This window comes from Choloepus didactylus, chromosome 8, assembly GCF_015220235.1.
Source record: "Choloepus didactylus isolate mChoDid1 chromosome 8, mChoDid1.pri, whole genome shotgun sequence".
NCBI classification, from domain to species: domain Eukaryota; kingdom Metazoa; phylum Chordata; class Mammalia; order Pilosa; family Megalonychidae; genus Choloepus; species Choloepus didactylus.
Genome location: NC_051314.1, coordinates 33,319,662 through 33,331,587, shown reverse-complemented (window position 1 = coordinate 33,331,587; position 11,926 = coordinate 33,319,662). Strand labels below are relative to the sequence as shown.

Below are 11,926 nucleotides of genomic sequence, written 5' to 3'. Positions count from 1 at the left end.
TTTTCAACCATTAAGAAATGTAAATCTTCTTCACTTGCATGTCATACAAAAACAGGTAGCAGGCTGGATTTGGCCTGTAGTTTACCAACTCCTAACCTACAAGTGGCCAATCGAAGGCAAAGAAGATAGCACAGATCAGTGCTTCTTAAATTGCTCTACTTAAATACCTAATACAACACAAAAAGGAGAATGCAGACCCCATAGGGACCTGCCCAAAAGCCTTTAAAATTTGTTTACATACTCCTTTAAGTGAAGCTCATGAACATTTTTTAATCCTAGCCCATAAAATGTGCTGTTTTAATGTAAAATTGGCATGGAGGTAAAAAAAGTTACTCACTTAGGTTTAGAGAGGCTGAGTGTCAGATAGCTAGAACAAGTCAGAAATGAGCCTGGATCCCCTAATTCCTGATTCCACATTTATAGTTCCACCAATGTGGGCTGCCTTCCCATCAGGCTTTGACTGTCCATTCCCGATCTCACCCATACTGAGGCAATTTTAAAGTAATGATGCCAAACTACTTTTGAGTTTCTACCAAAAACGTATCAATTCATCAGTTTCAAATATTATTTGTTCTGCTCTGTTCTAAAATATTTTAGTTTGGTTAATTCTAAAACTCATTTTCTTCTCCTGCCCTCACTCTGTTTTCTCATCCTTCTGTATTTTTTCCCCTTTCATAGCATTCCACTCTGTTCTGATGTGCCCATCATATTATACATTATGGAATGATAAGTTACGAGGGGCCTGAGAGATTTGTTGGTTTTGCATACCCAGCATCCGTTTTCTTTCTTGTGGTAGATTGTGTTATTTGTTCAAAATTCTTCCTTGTCTCCATCCCACTGAATTTAGTTTTGGCCATACTATTTGCTTTACCTGATGGAATGTGAGTAGAAATGAGAGTGTACTAGTCCTAACCAGAGGTTTTAAAAGATATCATGTGTTTCCAATCACTCTTGAGCGCCTGCCCTCTTTGAAAACCACGTGTCCCAGTTAGGGCCTGTTCTGTCAGCCTGCCTCTGAATGAGAAGACAAATGAAGTAGACCTGCCAAGCCCAGCCAAGCCAGACTCATTTGTCCTGTGTGCCGCTGAGTTTTGGGGTTATTTGTTACAAAGTATTATCCCAGCAAAAGCTAACCAATACACCCCTTCTACTGGAATCAGACATTTGATTTTCTTTTGGGGACCCAGCCCTCCTGTACTCTCCATCCATAGGGTTTAGTTGGGCTGAGCCTGCCTGCCCCTGCCCCTGTGCACCCTCCAATACATGACACTGACAAACTCGCATTTCTCAAACATGCAAGACTTTGTGCATTATCTCTAGTGAGATCTCATCTATTCTTATCAAAGCTGAGAGAATCTCACTCTCCCTTGGCTGGCAGAAATGTTATGACCTTAAGCCCTGTCACCTGCTATAAAGGGCTCCTGAAGAAATCTTATTCATAAACAACCCACACAATCCCAATCCTGACTGTCTGTTTTACAACGAAATCATAGAACGGGGAGTGAGAATCATGTAATTATAGATACCATACCTCTCAGCAGCTTTTTGATGGTGGGAAGAAAAGCACAAAAACAGTTTTCTCTTAGAATGCAAAGGACAGAAGCTGCAGACACCTGAAAGTAAAAGTTATTCTCTGAGTTTTGAGGAAGAGCAGAATCACCTCTGAATTATTCTTTCATACAAAGAGCAAGAAGTAGTGGCATGGACAATCCAAAACACCAGAAAAAATTAAGAGGTCTTCGGGGCTGGGAAAAGCTAGGGCACACAAAAGTGTTTCAAGGCATGCTTCAGATAAGAATTTTCTTCAAAACAGTTAAACTGATGAAAACATATACCTTTTTTCCCTTACTTATTAGTATTCTACAGAGATTTGTTTTGAAAGAAATAAAATAAAAAGTATGAAAGCCACTGATTTAAACTATACTTATGTTTGGTTTTGGTATAGGTTCTGCTTTTTAAAGTAAAGCAACAAGTTGTTCTTAACTGTGTGTGTGAGGTGTTTAGTTTTTTGTTTTGTTTTGCTTTTTTCCTGAGAAGGATAATAAAATAAGTTTACATTCTCTCAGTCCACAGACAGCTGGATCATACAGGGGCACAGAATGAGCTTTGCTGACTGACAGGAGAAGCTGACTAGGGGATTAAAATGATAATCCCCAAAGGGGAAAAATCAGCTGTGGAAAATGAGGAGTTGATAAACAGCTCTGTTCCCCATACCTTCTCCTCTCACTCTACTCTCCTACTTTGCCCCCCTCCACCCTACCCCATTCCACCCCACCTCACGTTCTACCACACCTCCTTACAGGTCTGGTGGGCCTCCTCCCACCTCTCAGAAAGGTATCCTCGCTGGCCATGAGCAAATGCTGGGAAAAGAACGTCCTATAAGTCAGGCATTCCCATAGGCACTTGGGGGTGGGATGGGAGGGTGGTACTAATTTTAATAAAATATAATCCTTGCCCTTTTAGTAGTGAGAGATTCCTAAACAAACACTCTTTTGGAGAGATTGCAAAAAATGTAGTGAATGAATGAATGAAACGGAGGAACTCTTCCAATGCGGTGCTTTCCAAGACTCATACCCAGGCCCTTTCCTAGATTCTAATTTAATGGGTCTGGGTTGAATACAGGCATCCATGGTTTTGAAAACCCTCCCCAGGTGATTCTAATGTTAGGCAGGGTTGAGATCCACTGGCCTAAAGCCGAGTGGTTCTGGGAACAGCGGCATTCATGTCACCTGGGAACTTGTTAGACCTGTGCATTCCCACAACCCTACCCCAGACCTACCCAATCAGGAAAGCCTGAGCTGCGACCCTGAAGCCAGTGTTTAAAGGAGCCCTCCAGGTGACCCGGATGCGTGCTCAGTTTTGAGAACCAGTGGTCTGTGGTGCTAAGTAGTGGAGGCATGACACCGGAGGGTTCCGGAAGGTGAGCAGTTGGGATTAGAGGACAGGGCTGAGACTGAGGGGCTTGTCGATGGGCACCCTCCTCCATTGTCTCAGCCCGATCAGGGCCCAACCTGAGGCCTCAGGGGTGGGACAGCGAACACCGTGGAGGTGGCAGTCCTGAGAGCACAGAGCCTCCGTCCCAAACCTCAGTCACTTTGCTCCGTGGCCACTGCTCATTTCCACCCGGAGCTCCTTAGGCAGGAAAGGCTGGGCCTGTGGTGGGCCATAGTCAAGGACCAGAAAGGTGTCTTCCTGGAGAATCCTGGCTTCCAGCTTATGGCTCCTCATCCTTTCCCCACAGTGGGCCCCCCACTCTGAGGGCTGGCTTTTGTCTAAAAACCCAGACAGGAACTGTGTCCATCCCCAGACAGGAAGTGTGCCTCCTTTTCTGCACATCCAACATCTCATCCGAAACAACCATCCCTCCGCCGCCCTCAATAAAGGCAGCCTTTTGCCCAGAGCAACCAAGCCCTGAACCCCACTCCCGATGACCCCCAACTCTCCGATCCAAGCTGACAGGAAGCAGCTAGTCGAGCGGTCTTTCCACCTCGAGTCTCTCCTCCCAGTAGGACACAAACTCCATCACGGTCTCCAGTGTGAGCCCCAGCGCAGGGACCCCCTAGGGGTGAGGAGGGTTCCTTGAACCCACCGTATCCGGGGGTCGGCCCTCGCGCGTCGTCGGAGGAGGTTTCTCTGGGTTCCTGGCCGAGTCCCACCCCCCTCCACCACTCGGCGGGGAGGGGCTGCGTGCTCTAAGTCGCAGCGGGTTTGGAGGCTCCTCCCCTGGGGTGGCCGGGCAGGAAGCGGGGAGGGCCGGGCGCGGGGGCGCGCGGCGCGGTGCGGGGCGAGCGCGCGGGGCCCAAACCGGCGTAGTATGTGCGGGCCTCGCTTGCCAGCCCCGGCGCTCGGCCGCGGCCGGGGCGCGCGGCGCGGGGCGGAAAAGCCTGTTTACACAGACTGCACACCGCCTGGGGAATAATGCAGTAAAGGAAGTGAGCCGGCTCGGCCTGACTGCTCCAACTTCCTGCTCTCACACACACCAGAGGGGGGGGGAAAAAAAAAAAAAAGAGGAGCGAGAGAAAGAAAAAAAAGGGGGAAAAATCAGGATCTCGTTACAAGAGCAACAGACCGTCTGCAGACGCCTGTCAGCATGGAAAGTCGGGGGGTTTCGCCCGGTTCCTCCTAGAAATTCCCCCGAAGAAGGATCTTGAAAGCTCCCCCACATCTGGGTAGGTAACAGGGTTTCTGCCTGTTGCTTGGACAGTTGCAAAGTTTCCCTTGGGGTTTTTTCTTTCTTTTCTTTGGCTCGGTGGGGGTGGGGCGGGTGGGCTGCGGGCCGGGGAGAGGGGACGTCCGCACAGAGGGCCGGCCGCGGGGAGGGGGCGCCGCCGGGATGCTCCTGCGCCAGCACCGCCCGCGGGCACCTCCGGAGCTCCCGCCCCGCGCGGCGCCCGTGCCCCCGGGCAGGGGCTGCGGGGGACCCTGCGCGGCACCCCGCCGTTGTGCTTTGCTGCGAGCCGGGAGGAGGGTCGCCTGGGCGCGAGCCCCGGGCAGCTTGGATAGGGCAACAAGGGCGCGATTGCAAGCAGCAGTGGGGGTTAGACTTAGGGTTCCGGGGAAAAACGGTGGCTGAAGCAGGCTGCGCGTTTGGAGGCTGGACCCCCGCTGACCTTCCGGCTGGACCTGGGGCTCGGGCTCCCCTCGGGGTGGGCAGAGGGTACCGTGGAGAATGAAGACGTGGTGCTGGGGGCTGCGTCCATTCTCACTCGACAGGTGACCCCTTCCCAGGTCACCGTCCCAGGCTTACACCCAGCCGGACATTTAAAAGCTGGCAGAGTCTTTGCTGGACACGGTTTTTGGAGAAGGACCGGGCACGAGACGGCCTTGGCGCCCCAGCTCTTAGGGGGCTGTGCAGCTTGGAACTAACTGAACATTGGCCTGTTATACTACTACAACTTTGAAGGGGGAAGGGGGTGTAATTAAAAAAAAAATGGTAAAAAAAGAAAAAAGGATCCCGGTTGTATGTTTTCTGAACCGAATCATCCTGAGTACAAGCTGCAATTAGGCAGCGGGTGGGGGTGGGGTGGGTGCAAGAAATGTTATTTCAGAAACTGCAAAAGGGGCTTTTTAGAAAGAAAAAAAAAAAAAGAGTGTCGGGAGAGTTTCTGGCTTGTCTGGAAACGGCAAGACTAATTGCCATGCGCTTCCGCTTTGAAACTGGCAGCAGACAGCATCTTGAAAATGACTCACTGGAGGAGCTCACAAAGAAACTGTGGTTTGCTCCTTCTCAGGTTTATGTATTTGTGCCTTTTTACAGTTTCCTTTGAGGTGCTCGAGGGGTCCCCCACCCCTTCCCCACCGCCCCTCCCACCCCCATCCTTTAAAAGTCCTAACTCCCCCCACTCCTCCCACTCCCCAGCCGGGGGGCGGGCGGGGGGAAGCCGAGTTGTTTTTTGAGTTGGCTAGGGAGAGGGTTACAGGGACTCACTCTGCTGCAGCAGGGGGAAAAAGTTCCCTGAATTTTCCACTGGCTGCTGCAGGAAGAGAGAGCCCCTTTAGTCATTGCTAAGCAATGTCTGCACACACACCAACTAATCTCATTAGGAGTTTCCGCCGCTCCACACAGGAGGGGTTTTGTGCAGCCACTGTCAGCCTAGGGAGCCCGGCTCTGGAGAGGGAGACAAGTTACGGCTTTATTTACTTAGAGGTGCCGCCGCCTAAAGAGCCTTTTCAGGGCAGCATCTTGAAAACTTTGAAGTCGCTCTTGGCCATTTTGGATTGGGGACGTACAGGTTTTTCTTTACCAGTGGTGTGTGGTGTTTGTGTGTGCTTGAACGTTTTGTTGCCCAAGCGATTGAAACACACCCATCTTCTCCCGTCCGTGCTTCAAGTCTTTGTTGGGAGGGGAGGTTGACGAGAAGCCAAACATGTTCCAGGCATCTATTAACGACCTTAAATCGATTTCTGAGCCTTGTTGCCAAACAAAATACCCTCTGATCTCGCTCCCGTCTCCCCACCCCCCACCTCTCTGGCACACACTTACTTGGGAAAGGTCACTTATGAGCCTCAACTTATGAGGATTATAAAATTACAAATTGTGTTAGGAGGGCATGTAGGTCAGACAGCTAATAAGACTGTCCATAAGTGTTTTTAGAGTTTCCAGTAATGATCCTGTGGGCAAAACCCCCTGAGTATGAAAAGTGATGGCCTTTCTATGCTAAATATAACAAAAGGCCTTCTGCCCCCTCCTTTTTTTAACCCATAAACGTTGCCTAGAAATCTGTAAAAAGGGTCAAGAATGAAGGAATTCATGTGGAACTGTGAAACTCCTTTATTGACAAGGACAGGTTACCTTTCATGATGGTTTTTAAGGTGTTGGCATTACTTTTAAGGTGGCAAAGCATGTCCTAAAAACAGCCCAACCAGCCCCACCAGGTTGAGTCAGTGGATGTGAGTACAATCTCCCTGGTACACAGTAGATGCTCATTAAATTGTTGCATTGAAAGCTCTGACCTATAACCATAGGATACCCAGACTTATTATTGTAATAGATAAGAGCTTTCAAAAGCTGTCATTCTGCAGGAGAGTTGCTTAAGGATGGAGGTTGTAAATATTCTCTCTTCAAAGGTACATTTCCTTCAAAGTAAAAAATGAGGTAATTAGAATTCTTCATTTGAATAAGTTATTATTTGGAATGCCTAAGATTTACTTATGTCAGGGCAGTTTTGCTGCCCGGGGGGACATCTGGCTAAGTCTAGAGACATTTTGGGTTGTCATAACTGGAGGGGGCTATTCACATCTAGCGAATACAATCCAGAGATGCCAGTAAACATCCTATGGTGCACAGGACAGCCCCTTCCACAACCAAGAATTTTCTGGTCCAAAACTTCATTTGTACTCTGATTGAGACAACTTGATTTAAATTAATAATTATGATGAAGATTCTTTCACATGTATTCATTCAACTACTAGAGCATTTAAAAGTCATCAGTTGCACTTTTCTGCACACTGTATGCAAGAATTTCTCTGTCTCCCCCTCCCTCCCTTCCCCCCTTTCTCTCCCTTCCCCCACCTCCTCTCTGGTCAGTAGTATGCAATAGAATGGATTGATGATGATCTACTCTTTCTGAGCTAAATGAGACCACCAGGCTTAGCCTCCTCACTTACTTGGTGCAAATGCTTTTCAGACCAGAATGCTAACTGCCCAGATGGGGGAGAGCAGAGAATTTTCTGGCCCATTTGAATTTTGCAGTTTCTTAAACATTGATTAAAGATCTCCTCTTGTTCTTATTTAAAATTATTAAATAATTTAAAACTGCTAATATGCTGTAAATGTAAATCTGAGATCATATATTAAAACTTATATGTGTAATAACTTTTTTGAACTTGAACCTTTTCCTGAAATCCATTTTAAAGGACTTCCAGGCAGTGTACATAAATTAAAATATTCCTTTCTTAACTGTCAGATATTGGATTTTATGTGTTCTGTGCTATCCAATTATATTTGTCTGATTCAAAGAACCAATTATAGGGCTGCAAAAGGTTGCAAAACATTACCTATCATCAAACCCAAAACACTTAATAAAAAGTTATCCAAGGATATGACTTCTTGGAGAAGGGGTCCTTGTTTGCTGATGGTGAGTTACTACTTACTAACTGATGGCTTTGCTCCTTTCCAGTCCTAGGGTATGACAGTCATCTCCATATTTTCCAGACCTGGGGTCCTCGTTGAACTTTAAAGGAAATGAGCTCTTTTTCCGTTCTAGCCTTGCCTTGGTTGGCGAGCTCAGACTGTTGGTCTGTGGGCCCTTCCTAAGGGCCTGTACCTTCACATACCTGCTGTCATGTGGAGCTCACACAGGTAATTTGAATGAAGGACATCACTTCTGTCAAATTTGTCTGCATGTTTCAGGCCAATTTCTTTTTTTTTATATCCCTAGTTATCCATAATTCCTCTTTGCCTCTAGAGATTGATGTATAACATACTTGTGACCACACTAACATAATGGTATTTTTAAATGTTGTGTGTTATTTTCAAATATTGTATGTTGTAAAAAGTATTGACATGAATCAGATACAGAAAGCCACAAAGAAAAAAAAAAAAAACTCCTAGAGTCCCACTGTTAACATTGTGGTGTATATCTTTCTAGTTTTTGTAAAAGCGTGCATCAAATTTTTAAATGAGATCATACCATACAAACACTTTTGTAACTTATTCTCACTTAATGTATCATGTAACACATTTTAATAACTGGTACTGTGACCAAAATTACCACACACAGAGCTTGCATTTATTAATCTAGTAAATGTGTAGACTCAACAATGGATTGACATAATTTCTGCACGGACTTGTACAGTGTTTTTGTCCTCTGTGGTTCAAGTCATAATCTAAGAATGCTGCCCTCTTGAAAGACTGAATTCATATGTGCTGTGAAATTTGGGATTTTGATGAGTTTCTCTGTGATTTAAGAATGAGTCATGATTTGCAGTAGAATATCAAGATGTAGTAACAGGAAGTCCAGGGCAATACATATCAAAATAGAATGTTAATGAATGATGAAAGAAGAGAAACTAGGTTAAACTGAAAATACACACTGAATTTCTGTAACTAAAAAGGGGGAAGAAGGTGCACCTTGTAAGCTTAGCTCATATTTATTACCAGTTCATTTTGTATCCCGGAGATTTTCTAGACCTTGAAATTGGTGTTTTAGATTTGCAGCTCGAGATTGCTGTTGCTTGTGGTCAGCTGGAATTGAGGTCATTCAGTTTTCTCACTGAAACCATGACTTTGAGACCTTGAAAACTCGGGCTTTGCCACTTAAAGTGCTGTCCTGGTAAACTGAATAATCGGGGTGTGTGTGTTTAACCTTTGTTAACACATCCTAAAGGCCTCCTTCAGTCTTTTAAGTAACTATTCTATTCAGAAATTTGACTCCTCATGATTTCTGCCTATAACCAAAATAGAAATGGCCTTTCAGCCATTACTGGAAATTTACGTATATGTCAGCATTTTAAACAAAAACTTTGAACTTGTCCTTTCAGTAAATTGTAATTTGATTTGGTTTGCCACCAGGAATGAATTCACTGACTGTTGATGTGTGTTCATTTACATTTCCTGGAAAGTAACTACTAAATTATTCTTATAATTAAAGGGATTATTTTGTTACTTGCTGTGAGATTTACATGCATATTTTTAAAGAAAATAAGAGATGGTTATACAAATGTATTCTAATTTGAATTGGGCCAGGATGAATTTACTCCGACATTCTCAAAAGAAGTTCTAAAGCACCTATTATTGTAAATATTTTAAAGTTACTATATCTACGAACAATTCATAATTATTTATGTTTATATATGAGAGGGATGAGGTGGATATATTTGGATCCCTTCCCTTAGTCTTTGTGGTGAGGTGAGGGGTCTTTAAGCAATGGAAAAAAGAATTCTAAACCCTTGATGTCTTTTTTTCCCCTCATTTTATAAAATGGAGTATAATTTACGTCCACTAAAATGCATAGATCGCGTTATTGTATATACCCTTGTAACTCCTACTCCCAAAAAGATAGACACTCTGTCACCCCAAAATGTTTTAATTCCATTACGACAATTTTTTAATTCCATAATGACAGCTTTGTGATTCTACTGTGTAGATTGTTAAACTCCAGAACACCTTGATAAAATACTGCATTATTTTATTTAATCTGCCTGATAAAAAGTAAAGCATAAGAATGTGTGCATTTCCTCATCATATAATAAGAGAAAAAATCCCTTCTACATTATTTAATCTCATTTAAACTAAGCAAAAGTAATACATATGCAGTAGGAAAAAAACATAGTCCTTTAAAGCTAATTGTGTTGAGAGAGTCTTACTAAATCTTCCTGGGCCTCAGTTTCCTCACAGTAAAGTGGATGAAGTAGAGAAGCTGGGATGATCCCTTCCAGGTCAAAAATCCTATAGGGTATTAATTTTTTGGAGTAAAGAACTTGTATTGTTCTAAGAGTTGTCAAAGTGCAGAGTGAATTTTTGCTGTCACCGCTGAACAGTGGACTTTCAGACTTGTACAGCAATTTAAACAAATTCTGCTATTTTGCAGTGGGAAATGTGGTTCCTCAAAAGTTTCCTTCTCAATCCCATTTTGGCCCCTCACTGAAGAAGGAACACTCCAATGGAAGGTCAGTAGTAGTTGTAGAACTTCCCTCCTTCCTGGTCCTTTGACGTTTGTAGCAGGCAGCACTCCTTTCCAGTGATCCACAGCTGCCTTGTTCTTTGGGCCCACCAGTAACTACGTCTGGTTTGGGTGCTGATTAGGCTCAGATAAGATTGTGATCACCAGGTTAAATCCCTACACCTTCCTTCTGGTAATCTTTGAAAATGCTCTCCATCTACTGCTACTGTATCTGAGGGTTCCCATATTCGCTCTGCCCCCCACCCCTTCATTCCCATCTGCACCCAGGAAATAGAGCAGTCCTTTAAAGCACAGATCTGACCCTGTCACTCCTCTGCTTAAAATATTCCAGGGGCTTGGGCTTAGAAAGACCAAAATCCTTTGGTCAACCACACTGGCCTTACCTCAGTTCCTCAAAAGCTTGATTTGCCCTCTGGCCATTGGGCCTTTGCAAATGCTGTTTCCTGTTGTTGAAATCCTGTTCCCCATCCCCCACTCCCATCCACTTTTTGTTCCCCACCTTATCTAACTCATAGACATCCTTCAGATCTTAGCTTAACCATCACTTCCCTGGAAGCCTTTTTGGTCCCCCAGACAAGCTACAGTTGCTGATTTGGGCATTTGGGACCTTTGCCACGGGCTTTGGCTACAAGTTTGCTCATTATCTGAATTCTCTCTTTCCAGACTTGTGCTTTCCATACCCAGGCACTGGATAGTTTCAGGTACATATTTCCAGAGATAGGGCTGGTGTCCCTCATTCTCATTAATACTCTTTATCTCACACTAGGTAGATTTGATAGCATGATAGCTGTCGCTATCTGAAGTCATCATTGAAACCCCAAACGTGGTAGATTCAGATAGCGAGGGATACCTGTATGTGTGCATTTCATGAAGCATTTCACATCTTGTCATGCCCATCAGCCTGTAAGCTTCCTCTGGGCCTGAATCTGTTTTTCTCATCCTTGTATTTATCCCAGCACTTTGCACAATACCTGGCACTCAGTAATTAACCCAGTTTGGGAGTGGGGGTGGGGGTAGGGGGGATAAACTTGTCAAGATATCTCCTCCCCTCCCCCACCATTTTGCCATTGAACTTATTAAAGCACTTTGGTGCTATGCAATAACCCAGTTCTTTCCTAGGCAGTAAATTACTAGAGATTAATAATGGGCAGATCTCATGGTAAATCATAAAGATAGCCAAGAAGACCATCTCTATCATTGTCCCATAGGTTTTTGTCTAGACTTGCAAGAACAGTGGATGGATATTCAGAAATTGGGGTTAGTTTGTTAATATCCAAGAGAACAAATTTTAGTTCTATTGTTGCTATCAGAGTTATTATACTGAGAATGGTTGGTTAACAGTAAAATAATTCATAGGCTAGTACAGCTTGCAAGAATCTGAATGTAAAGTTCTTTCCATATTACAATGAACTATTCTAGAACAATCAACCTTAGTTCTTTCTCAAAGACTGAAGTTGACCAAGTTTTCATAGTTCCCTAAGGTAACCAGCTTGAAAGTTCTACAGTATTCACAGTTAAAAGCCCTTCTTTACTTACACTAAAGCAGTGTGTGTAGCTGCTTTTGTTCATAACATTTTGTAATTAATGATGTTTCTGATTGAGCTTTAAAATCACAGACTCTTGTCTTGTGTGATTATGAAGAGAGATGAATGACTCGGTACCTAAATTGGTGTGTGTGTGTGTGTGTGTGCGCACGCTGTGCCTAAATTGGGTGTGTGTGTGTGTGTGTGTGTGTGTGTGTGTGTAGAGGGCTAGATCTGTGTAGAGGGCTAGATCTGCTATTAATTTCAGCTGGGTTTTGC

The 11,926-nt window shown here is 44.5% G+C and overlaps 1 protein-coding gene across 1 annotated transcript in view; it reads left to right on the top strand.

Annotated features, from left to right (window-relative positions):
* The first annotated feature begins 3,746 nt into the window (after positions 1–3,746).
* The window catches only part of ELK3 (ETS transcription factor ELK3), a 67,471-nt gene continuing 59,291 nt past the window's right edge, over positions 3,747–11,926 (top strand). Inside the window, exon 1 of the mRNA XM_037845733.1 lies at positions 3,747–4,169. The gene's annotated coding sequence lies outside the window, so the exon portion shown is untranslated. The remainder of the gene's footprint in view (positions 4,170–11,926) is intronic.